Below are 13221 nucleotides of genomic sequence, written 5' to 3' on the forward strand. Positions count from 1 at the left end.
GTTCTGCTTTTTGCCCTTTGAAGCATGTGATCTTTGTACCTACTCCCTGTTCTTACACCCCTTCCCCTTTTGAAATCCTTAATAAAAACTTGCTGGTCTGAGACTCAGGTGGGCAGCATGGTCCTACCGATATGTGATGTCATCCGTGGTGGCCCAGCTGTAAAATTCCTCTCTTTGTACTGTCTCTCTTTATTTCTCAGCTGGCCGACACTTATGGAAAATAGAAAGAACATACGTTGAAATACTGGGGGCGGGTTCCCTCAATATCTGGCACGCCAACGTGGTTTTCTTTTTCCTAAGTGCTTGTGGGAACCCGATTCCTTTTGGTAGGTGCGTAGAAACGTTCATCGGTTGGGTCCACAGAAATGCTTGTTCAGCTCCCTAACGATTGGTGAGTTGTCTGTGTATTGTCTGGGGTAACTACGGGTCACACGGAGTCTAAACATTATGCCATCTCTGCTATATTAAACTCCTGTTAAAACAGGGAGGAGTTCGGGTGCACATGGAAAATATGGTCACCCTATTCAGGGCAGTGGAAGAACACTGTCCTTGGTTTCCTGAAAAGGGAACGTTAGATGTGGAACTATGGGATCATGTTGAAGAATCTCAAATCAACAATCTAAACTCCTACTTCAAGAAACTAGAGAAAAAGAGAAAAGTAAACCCAAAGCAAGCAGAAGGAAGGAAGTAATAAAGAAAAAAGCAGAAAGTTAATGAAATTGAAGAAAGAAAAACAATAGAAAAAATCAGTGAAACGAAAAACTGTCCCTTTTAAAAGATCAGTAAATCTCCGGAAATGTTGACAAAGAAATAAAAAGACAAAAGTCACAAATTACAAATATCAGGAATTAAGCTGAAGATACCATTACAGACCCTGCAGACGTGAAGAGGATAATAAAGGACTACTACAAACAACTCCACACACATAGACTTGAGAACTTCAATGAAGCAGACCAATTCTCTGAAAGAGTATCAACTGTTACAACACATCCCATATGAAATGGGTAATTTGAATAGTCCTGTAACTATTAAAGAAACTTAACTGATAACTTAAAATCTCAAAAAGAAATCTCTAGACCCATATGGTCTCACTGGAGAATTCTACCAAACCTTTAAAGAAGTTTAACATTAATTTCACGAATTCTTTTTCAGAAAAACAGAAAAAATAGAAAAGAAGGTCCCAATTTATTCTATGAAGTCACTATTAATCTAACATCAAAACCAGACCATTACAGTACATAAAAAGAAAACTATACACCAATATCTCTCATAAGTATAGATACAAAAATTCTTAACAAAACATTAAAAATGGAATTCGGCAATATATAAAAAGAATTATACACCATAAACAAGTGGGCTTTATTCCAGAGAGGCAAGGCTATTTGAATATTTGAAAATCAATAAATGTATTCCATCATATGAAAGTCTAGAAGAAACAACATTGAGTGATACAGAAAAATAATTAGATAAAATTCACACCCATTTATGATAAAAACTCTCAGAAAATTGAGTACAGTGGAGAGCTTCCTCAGTTTCATAAAGAGCATCTAGAAAGACATACAACATTATACTTACTGGTGAGAGACTGAATACTTTCTGTTTAAGAACAAGAATAAGACAAGGGTGTACATTTACCACTGCTATTTAACATAGTACTGGCTGGTCTAGCCTGTGTGAAAAGATAAGAAAAGTAAACAAAAGGCACACATCATTTATAGGTGACATAATGATCTATGTAGAAAATGTCAAGAAATTTACAAAAAAACTGAGTTCAGCAAGGTTGCAGGGTATAAGACAAACATAAAAATCAATTGTATTTTTATATATTATCAGTGAACTCATAGAAACAAATAAAAACTACAATATCATTTACAGTTACTCAAAAAAAGAAATGTTTAGCTGTAAGTCTAACAAAACATATACAGGACTTATATGCTGAAATTACAGAATGCTAATAAAAATATTAAGAGAGATTTCTAAATAAGTAGAGAGATATTCTGTACGCATGGATTGGAAAAACCAATGTAGTAATGACAGCAGTTTTTCCCAAACTGGCATACAAGTTTAAAGCAATTCCTATCAAAATCTCCAATGCATCAATAGATACAGACAAGATTATTCTAAAATGTATATGGAAAGACAAACTAGAATAGCTAAAACAATTCTGAACAAAAAGTGGAAAGAATCATTCTACCTTATTTCAGGACTTATTGCCTAGTTACACTAATGAAGACTAGATGATATTGGTGGAAGGATAGATATATAGATCAATGGAGCAGAATAGAGAACTCAGAAATAGCTTCATACAAGTACAATGAACTAATTTTTGACAGAGGTGCAAAAGCAATTCAATGAAGGAAAGATAGTCTTTTTAAACAAATGGTGCTTGAGCAACTAGATACAAGAAAAATGAACCCCAGTGTAAGTGACTCAAAATAAATTATAGAATTAATGTAATACTATAAAATTTTTAGAAGATAGCATAGGAGAAAATATAGGGCTTGGTAAAGTTCTTAGACATGACGCCAAAAACACGATGCATACAAGAAAAAAAAGTGATAAATTGGACCTCTTTAAAAACTTTTGCTTTGAGGAAGAGTAAGAGGATGAAAATACAAGCTACAAACTGGGATAAAATGTTCCCAAACCACATATCTAACAATGGATCCATGTCTAGTATAAAAAAGAACTCTCAAAACTCAACATTTTAAAAATTTTAAATGGGCAAATTTTAAAATGGGCAAAAGACATGAAAAGACCTTTCACCAAAGAGGATATCCAGGTAACAAGTAAGTACAGGTATATGAAAAGATGTCCCAAATTAAAACCACAGTAAGATATCACTGCATACCTATTAGAAAATCGAAAATAAAAAATAGTGACAATACCGATGTTGGTGAGGATATGGAAAAATTGGATCTCTCATACACTGCTGGTAGGAATATAAAATGGTACAACCACTCTGGAAGACTGTTTAGCAGTTTCCAAAAACACTAAACATACGCTTACCATATGTTCCAACAGTCACACTTCTGGGCATTTATCCTAGAGAAAATAAAAACTTATGTTCACACAAAAACCTATACACTAATTGTTCATAGCAGCTTTGCTGTAATAGCCAAACACTGGAAACAACCAAAATGTCCCTCAATAGGGGAATGGCCAAATAAACTGTGATACTCTTGTGCATCCATACCATGCAATAATACTCAGTAATGAAAAGGCACTGACTATCGATACATTTAAAAACTTGGATGGATGTCAGAGGCATTATATTAAGTGAAAAAAGCCCATCTAAAAGGTCATATTTTATATGGTTCCATTCATATAACATTTTTTAAATGACAAAACTATATAGATGGGAAACATTGCTGGTTATGAGGGGCTAGGGGTGGTGTGGGAAAGGCAGTGGGTATAACTATAAGGGGGTAGCAACAGAGAGACCTTTGTGGTGATAGAACAGTCTGTATCTTGTTCGTGGTGGTTGCCACAAATCTACAGAAGGCCCAGGACAGGATGGAACTAACATAGTCCTCCTTATCCACAGTCTCATTTTCCATGATTTCATTTACCAACTGTCAATCACAGTCCAAAAATATTAAGTAAAAATTTCTAGAAATAACTAATTCTTAGGTTTAAAATTGTGCAACATTCTGAGTAACGTGATTAAATCTAGCACCTTCCTGCTTTGTCCTCACATCCCAGCATATGAATCACCCGTTCATCCAGCATGCCCACACTGTAGGCATTCCACGCCCATTGCTTAGCCACTTGGTGGCCTTCTTGGCTATCAGTGGGTGTGTGTTCCAGTGAACTTTGTTTTACTTATTAATGGCCCCAAAGTGCAAGAGTAGTGATGCTGGCAATTCAGATATGCCAGTGAGAAGCTGTGAAGTGCTTCCTTGAAGTGAAAAAAATGAAAGTTCTCAACTTGATAAGGAAAGAAAAAAATAGGTTGAGACTTCTAAGATCTAAAGTAAGAAAGATCTTCAACCTGTGCAATTGTGAAGAAAGAAAAATTCATGTTAGTTTTGCCATTGCACCTAAAACTGCAAAAGTTATGGCCACCGTGTGTGATAAGTGCTTAGTTAAGATGCAAAAGGCATTATGGTTCTCAGTGGAAGACACGAACAGAGACATGATTTTATTGATAATGTTGACGTCAAAATATAGAGATGAATCTCTAAATTTAAAACACTTTATTTGGGAAGCAAGAATTGCAATTGTGGCCACACACAGAACATTTTATTTTAGTCTTCAGTCTTTAGGATGTCTGAAGAACAAAGAAGGTTGGAGGTTTTATAAAAAGGAGAACTGTTACGTGTTATTCTGAAAGTTCATTGGCACTAGAAAGTTTGGTGAGTGACAGTGGTGGGTAAAACTGGTCTTAGAGTTGCAGCAGTTTGTTTCAGTAGTTAGTAGATAAAACTGATTTCAGATTACAACAGGCGATTTCTGAACCCAGCCTGGCAGATAATTACATTCTCAGTGCAATGTCATTATGTTATGTGCTCCAAGTGCTTTTTCCCCTGGACTCTCAACTTTGTTTTCGTTGAATATAAGAAATGACCCAATTTGCATGATCACCTTCCACAGTTCCCTTTTCTGATCAAGATTTTTCTCTGAGAACATCAGGGACCAGCCATTACGCAGTAAGTCTTCACTGCTCCTCAGTGACAGGATGAACCTATCTAATATGTCTAACTTATGGGATTTCTGTGAATTTATGTAATTTTTGAAACGTGATTATTGACGACATACCCATAAATGTAATAAAAGATCTAGTATCACTTATTTGACAATGTTTCCTACACAGTTTACCAAATAAGCCTAACTAATATCTCTACAAGGTGACATTTATCTTTTGAGGTTTTCCATGGGCTCAACTGAAAAATTCTCAAGTTAATTCTAGGTCAAAAAGACTTAATTTAGGATTTGATTTTAGGGAAGTTTTTCAAAGATGTTAAAAAGCTCAAAACACTAGATCGAAACAGAATAACAGGTCACTGTAAAATAATAGTTAATAATTTAAAAAGAATGATAGTCAAAAGACTACAAGCAGTCCAGAAAGTTACATAGATATAAAAACCTTAACCCTTCTACAGCTTAGTTTTCCTAAGTAATAAAACATCTAATAAAGGCAACATAGAAAGTTATCTTGACAAAATGTAAAATCTTTCTTTCTTGGACCCGCTACCAAAAAGGTAGAGAAAAACCTTCTGCAGGGTGAATGTTTCTTCTTATGGAAGCTCATTTAGATAACCTGGAAGTCAAACCTGATGCAGACATGTGAAGACTATGTCCAAAGTTATGAATGTAACAATTCATATACATCAAGAAAAGCTAAGAGTACAGAATCAAGTTATACTGAAGGAAAATATTGCTTTTCTAGGCCTTTAAGATAAATATTTTGGTGTCAGGCCAAAAACGCAGAGTTAGAACCGGAAAAAAAAGTTATAGGAGCTGATAACAAAGTTGGAGAAGAGCATTGTTACCCCAGGCCTTCACAAGGGGAGGAAAAAGGTGAAGGCAGGGATGTCAGACCTACAAGTCATGTGTAGCGAGATACAGCAAAAGCTGAATCTCTGAGATGTGAATCTGAGAAATGTCAAAAGGAAAACTTTACCTCAGGAAATGAAATTACCATTTTCAATGAAAAGGACAGCATTTTAAACCTGAAACTAGAGAAATTAAATAGATCTCAGGAAGAAATGGCAGAAACAAAAATTGTGCAGTTCAGAACATGGCTGTTAAACAGATTTTAGAATTAAAAATCAAAACCTCTTGCAGTTTTATTAAGGACAGATCAGTACTTCAGGAAGTATTTGTTATTTTAAATACAGAGGACTACACTTTGGTCCAGTATCAGCAACTCCTGACACCAGTGTTTAATTTTTAGAAAAACACATAAACAATTTCTTTCTAATCCCAGCCAATCCAATCACAAATAAAACTTCCTTCACAAAGCCCACCTTCTATAAATCCTCTTCAACTTGTTTAGAACTTACATTATTTCTCAAGCCCTCATTCTTAGTCCTGTAGTTTTTCTTTTTTGTAAATTTTGGAATAACTAATTATTGTATCTCAGGACAAAAATGTATCACTTAAGATTTTTTCTCATACAAAATTATTTTTCCCTAAATTCATATTGTGATTAATAGACCTAAATATATTTAGTATTTTTTATAAAATTTAAGAAGCCAAGAAAGAACTTTTAAGTATTTACCAGTTTGGCTCAGTTTTGGGTATAACTTGGTCATTTAATATTTATTACTTAATACAACTTTAAAATTTTAAATTGCATGGAAGCTTCATTTATAAATGTTAATTTCATTTCCGATTACCTAATTTGTTTTTAAGTAATTATACCTAGATTACTTATGAAAATTAAAATATTAGAGCTAGTCACTATTTTATTTTTTATTAACCAATTTCATAGCCTGTTAATATCAAGTGTTTACCTAAGGTAGAACCTTAAAGTTTAATACATGGGTATCCCGTTGATAACTCAGAAAATAGAGCTGTTTTTATTAAATCAACAATATTAAACCTTATCAATCAAAGAACTGCATACACAAACATTATTTTGTTTTAGGCTGGGTTTATAGCTTTATAACCTTAAGAACTCTAGCAGAGGCAAATATATGACCAGTAAACCTAGCCAAAAGTGTTGACAATTTTGAAGACTTTTCTAATTTTTTTTATCAACAATTTAAAAACCAATTAATTTATCAAGAATTTGTCTAAGTAAGGCAAAGTAAAAATATTTGGGGTTGTTACATAATTTATATGAGTACATATTTTATCTAAATAGAATTCCTTAAGGGATTTCTGGCCAACTACACCAGGTTTTATCATGTAGATGCAACACATCACACAATACATGTATATATGCATAAACACGTCTAAACACATACACATACATGTAAATAAAGATCTTACAGATTTTATTTTAGAATTTTAGTCATGAGATAGTGAAACATACATACTGGTTTCTTAAAAAGCAGTTGAATTGAAATTATTTTCTGACAAAAGGAGAGAAGGCTAAGCTTTTAACTTTTTGTTTGTAGTCCTATAAAGGCTGTGAAACCAATTTTTAGTAAAGCAGTTTGAGGCAGTTACCAATATAGTGGACTGGACAAAGAATAACTGTGGAAATGTGTCTGAATTACGTGAGGAGGGGTAGGAGATAAGAGTTACTCTAATGAGGTCTGTACAGTGTTTTCTTGTTCTCAAATATTTGTCCTTGAAGATAAGAATGCTGCCACTCCTTATAGTATAGTGTTTTACATGAGAATTTAATCTTTAGCTTTTAAGAAACAGCACAAAGGTCAAAACAATTTGATTTTATATCTGCTGGTTTCAAGTGTTTTTACTTAAATAATTAGTATGCCAGAATAACTTAAGTGTTTTAGAAAAAGAGAGTTGAGTTTACAAAAGGGTGAAGAGGAGGAATTGTAAGAAGGGGAGGGGAAGCTCCAGAGAGGAAAGCCTCCCAGCTAGCTTTGAGACAGTATTTTGTAGTTAGACAATCTTTGAGTGCTGATTTTTTTTTTTTTTTTTTTTTTTTTTTTTGCCTCAAGGTATCAATTGAAATCTAAGTCTTATTTGTGGTGTATGATTTTATAGCTGTGGTCTTTTAGTTTAGACTGTTTGAATGATCTCTGTGATGTTTAAACATGTTACCAGGTGGAATTAAAAAAAAAATGTTGCCATGCCGTTGAACTTTGAGAGCCCATTTGTGACTAAATTTATCTAGGTGATTTAGCACTCGCAAATTAGATGCAAGTGCTAATAAACAAAGGCCAAGTAAACGCAAGAACTGATAGAAAACAAAGTACATATTTACCAAGAGAGATGACTGCCTTCTCTAAATGAAGAGGAAAATTCCCTTATCCAAACCTTGAAGCCAAGATGAGTTAGCTTTGGAATCCCACTTCTGATACCAAGTATGTCCAAGTGAAACACAATCCAGCGGTGAATCTAAAACATTTTATTTGGGAAGCAAGAATTGCAAGTCCAAGCATACACAAGTAGTCTTTGGTACGTCCAAGGAACAAAGAGAAAGTTTGAGGTTTTATAAAAGGAAGTCACATTTATTGTTCTGAAAGTTCATTAGCACTAGTAAAGTTTTGGGGAGCTGGCAAGTTCTGATTGGTGAGTGTTGATGGTGGGTAGAAAGTCTTATAGTAGAAGCAGGTTGTTTCAATAGCTATTAGATAAAACTGGTTTTAAGTTAACAGTAGCCAGTTTCTGTGGGTAGGGTTGCAGAGAACTACATTCTTAGGATAATATATGATGTTTCCTGAGTGCTTTTCCCCCCAGCCTCTTGACTTTATTGTAATTGGGCATGATAAGAATGACCCAATTTATATGATCAAATTTCACAGTGGAAATCAGGTTTGGTACTATTGGTGGGGTCCAACATCAACTGGAGTCTTAGAACTATTCCCTGAGGATAAGAGGGGCCTACTGTGGGCTCATGCATTGTACCAATGCCAGTTTCCTGGTTTTGATATTGTACTAGAGTTACAAAAAGATGTAACCATTGGGGGAAACTGGGTGAAGGGTACACAGCACCTCCACTATATTTGCAACTTCCTGTGAACCTACAATTATTTCACAATTAAAGACTGGAAATCATTTCAACATATTTTTGTTGGTTAACGTGAACTAAAATATTTCTATATTGCATATGAACCATGACTGATTAGTATAATACAAATAATTTACCTTCTTAACACTACTTAGTCCTTAAAAATATCTCTGAATAACAAAATGTTATACTTGGAAATGTTGGCTTGATATGAAAAAAAATGTGATCATTTTGGAATACTTAAAAAATGTGTGTGTATGTTGTCACATGCGTCTGTGTGAAGAGACCACCAACAGGCTTTGTGTGAGCAATAAAGCTTTTTAATCATATGGGTGCAGGTGGGCTGAGTCCGAAAAGAGAGTCAGCAAAGGGAGTTAGGGTGGCGGCAGTTTTATAGGATTTGGGTAGGTAGTGGAAAATTACAGTCAAAGGGGGTTGTCCTCTTGTGGGCAGGGGCAGGGGTCACAAGGTGCTCAGTCGGGGAGCTTCTGAGCCAAGAGGAGGAATTTCACAAGGTAATGTCATCAGTTAAGGCAGGAACCAGCCATTTTCACTTCTTTAGTGATTCTTCAGTTGCTTCAGGCCATCTGGATGTATGTGTGCAGGCTTGGGCTCAGAGGCCTGACATTCCTGTCTTCTTATATTAATAAGAAAAACAAAACAAGATAGTGGTGAAGTGTTGGGGAGGAGAAAATTTTGGGGGGGTGGTACGGAGAGATAATGGGCAATGTTTCTCAGGGCTGCTTCGAGCAGGATTAGGGGTGGCATGGGAACCTAGGGTGGGAGAAATTAAGCAGAAGGAAGATTTTATGGTAAGGGTTGATATTCTGGGGTTGTCAGAAGGAGCATTTGTCATATAGGATGATTGGTGATGGCCTGGATATGGTTTTGTATGAACTGAGAAACTAAACGGAAGACACAAGGTCTGAATAAGAGGAGAAAAACAAGTATTAAAGGACTAAGAATTGGGAGAACCCAGGACTTCAAATTGGAGAGTTCCTAACAGGGTTCTGCATGATTATTTGCTTGGTTGGCCAGTTTTGGGGCTCTATCCTTGAGTTGTTTTGTTGTCGTATACCAAGCCAGATTGATTTAGGTAAAAACAACACTCTTCATTTAAAAATATACAGAGTCCTCCTTTTTCAGCAGTGAGTAAGTCAAGGCCTATTCCTGTCTTCTTATATTAATAATAAGAAAAACAAAATAAAATACTAGTGAAGTGTTGGTGTCATGAGGGGAACAGGAAGCTGTTCAGTCTTATTTGCAAATCGATTTTTGGGGGTAAGGAAAACTAGTGTACATGTGCCTGTTTAATTAACAGGCAGACACATGTAGGTGGAGGAGCCACAGAGAAAGACGAGACCTTGTGTAAGGCAAAACTGGAAATGTAAAGTGGGTGAAAGAATTGGAGTGTGCTTTTCCACAGGGGTCATGTATCCATTCCAAGAGGTAGTTAACAGTGGTGGTTAGGGGATAAGACCAGGACCAGCTATGATCGTTTGGAGAAAAAGTATAAGCCAGCAGTGCAGACAAGGGCAGGGCATTTATGGATAGGTGAAAACAAAGAATAGGAGTATGACTAGACAGAAGATAGCGGGGATGAAAAGTTTTTGGGATGTAGTCTAAGTAGTGGAGGTGACTGCATAAAGCCCTGTTGCAAAGAGTCTGGTAAGGAAGAATAGACCTAACAAAATGAAAGGATGTATTAGGCTCATAAGGGTTACTATGTTCTTCAGAAATGTGGGTGAGTTTAAGGGAAGTAGGGGTGAGTACTTGTGACTTTTAAGAGGAAGAGGAGAGATCAGGCTGGCTGTCCAATGGACACGGCTTTATTCTGGAATGGTGAACTCAATGGGGAGGGTCCTGCAGGAGGACAGCAGTTGGGGTATTACAGATGAGTAAGTAGAGTCCAGTTCATCGAGGTTGTAGAGTTTGAGGGGTCAGATTCTTAACAAGAACTGATCATCCAGCTAGGGTGTCTTTATAAGGCTGGGAATCTGGAGTAGGCAAGAGAAGATTAGCAGCCTGGCAAATTTCCTGTCTGGCCTGCTGGAGGACTGGAAGATAGTCACCTAGAGGGCTGGTGTCTGGGATGAGGTTGGGGCCGAGCAAGAAGGTGCATCCATATAAAAGTTCAAATGGACAGTACCCTGTAGCATCTCGAAGACAAGCTTTAATTCTGAGAAGGGCAAGAGGTAAAAGTACTGTCTAGTCCTTTTTAAGTTGGAGGCTGAGCTTAGTGAGGTGTGTCTTTAAAAGACCATTAGTCCGTTCTACCTTTCCCGAAGATTGAGGATGATAAAGGGTATGAAGGTTCCACTGAATACCAAGAGCCTGAGAGACTGCTTGGGTGATTTGACCAATAAAGGCTGGTCTGCTATCAGACTGTATAGGGGTGGGAAGGCCAAACTGAGGAATTACATCTGACAGAAGAGAAGAAATGACCATGGTGGCCTTCTCAGACCCTGTGGGAAAGGCCTCTATCTATCCAGTGAAAGTGTCTTCCCAGACCAAGAGGTATTTTAGTTTCCTGACTCGGGGCATGTGAGTAAAGTCAATTTGCCAGTCCTGGGCAGAGGCAAATCCCCGAGCTTGATGTGTAGGGAAGGGAGGGGGCCTGAACAATCCCTGAGCAGTAGAAGAGCAGATGGAGCACTGAGAAGCGATTTCCTTAAGGATAGATTTCCACGATGGAAAGGAAATGAGAGGTTCTAAGAGACGGGCTAGCAGCTTATAATCTACATGGAAGAGGTTATGAAGTGATGACAGAATAGAATGGGCCTGTGAGGCTGGAAGGAGATATTTTCCTTGGTCCAAAAACCATTTACCTTGAGTGGGGACGGATTAATAGGTAGAAACTTCAGTGGGAGAGTAAGTAGCAGTGACTGACGAGGAGAAAAACTGCCCTGAGGGATAGAAGTTGGAATGCTAGCTGCTTCTTTAGCTACCTCATCAGCATAAGCATTGCCCTGAGCAATGGGATCTGAAGCCTTTTGATGGCCCTTGCAGTGAATGACTCCAGCTTCCTTTGGAAGTAAAGCGGCCTTGAGAAGAGTTTTTATTAAAGAGGCATTAATGATGGAGGACCCTTGCGTAGTGAGGAAACCTCTTTCAGCCCATATAACAGCATGGTGGGTGGGATATGGAAGGTATATTTAGAGTCAGTGTAAATATTGACATGTAGTCCCTTTGCAAGAGTGAGGGCCCGGGTTAAGGCAATGAGTTTGGCTTGCTTAGAGGTAGTGGAGTGGAGTGGGGCAGAGCGGTAGCTTCAGTGATAGATGTGGAAGACACTATAGCATAGCCTGCCTTTGCCAGTGATTGGCGATTGGGCCTGGAAGAACTATCCTCAATAAACCAAGTGTGGTCTGGGTGGGGAATAGGAAAGAGGTAAATATGGGGAAATGGGGAGAATGAATGGTTTAGTTGGGATGGCAAAACCAGGTATCTAAAGGTGAAAGTGCCTAACCATGCCTAGGAAGGAAAGGAGTTGTTGTTTTGAAGAAGGGATTGGGGTTTGGGATATTAGCTGGACATGATTAGGAGGGAGAGCACATGTGTTTTTATGAAGAATTATGCTGAGATAGGTAACAGATAAGGAAGAAATTTGGGCTTGACTGAAGTAATGGGGGCTGTCCCTGAAGCCTTGTGGCCGTAGAGCCCAGGTAAGTTGCTGAGGCTGATGGGTGTCAGGGAAAGCAAAGAGAGGCTGGGATGAAGGGTGCAAAGGAATAGTAAAGAAAGCATCTTTGAGATCCAGAACAGATTAATGGGTTGTGGAGGGGTAAAATGGGGGAATTGTAAGGGGAGTTTATAGGCTTTATAAGGCCATGCTGAAACAGGTGAGTGAAAACAGGCTTTCATTCTTTTAAAGCGTGCTGTGGGATGGGATATTGGCATTGAGTGGGGTAAGGGTGATTAGGTTTTAATGGGATGGTAAGGGGTGCATGATCACATGCCAAGGAGGGAGTAGAGGTGTCTCATACTTCTGGATTAAGGTGGGGAGATACAATGGGAGGATGTGAAGGAGGCTTTGAACTGGGGAAAAGGGTGACAATGAGGTGTGGCTGTTGCCTAGGAGTAGTCGGGGAAGCAGATAAGTTAGTTAAAATGCCTCAACCTAATAAGGGAACTAGGCAGGCAGGGATAACTATAAAGGAGTGCATAAAAGAATACTGTCCCAGTTGGTACCAGAATTGGGAAGTTTTAAGAGGTTTAGAAGCCTGGCCCTCAATAACCACAACTGTTATGGAGGCAAGGGAAAGAGGCCCTTGAAAAGAAGGTAATGTGGAGTGGGTAGCCTCTGTATTGATTAAGAAGGGGACGGACTTACCCTCCGCTGTAAGAGTTACCTAAAGCATCTGTGATGGTCCAGGAGGCGTCGAAGGTGATCAGGCAGTGTCAGTCTTCAGTTACTAAGCCAAAAAGATCTGGGAAGGAGTCAGTCAGCAAGCCTTGGGCCAGAGTTCCAGGGACTCTGGGAATGGCTGCCAGGCGAGTTGGACAGTCCAATTTCCAGTGGGGTCCCGCACAGATGGGACATTACTTAGGAGGAATCCCAGGCTGCAGGCATTCCTCAGCCCAGTGACCAGATTTTCAGCATTTGAAGCAAGATCCTGGGGGAA

This window comes from Piliocolobus tephrosceles, chromosome 18 (assembly GCF_002776525.5).
Source record: "Piliocolobus tephrosceles isolate RC106 chromosome 18, ASM277652v3, whole genome shotgun sequence".
Taxonomy (NCBI): Eukaryota; Metazoa; Chordata; class Mammalia; order Primates; family Cercopithecidae; genus Piliocolobus; species Piliocolobus tephrosceles.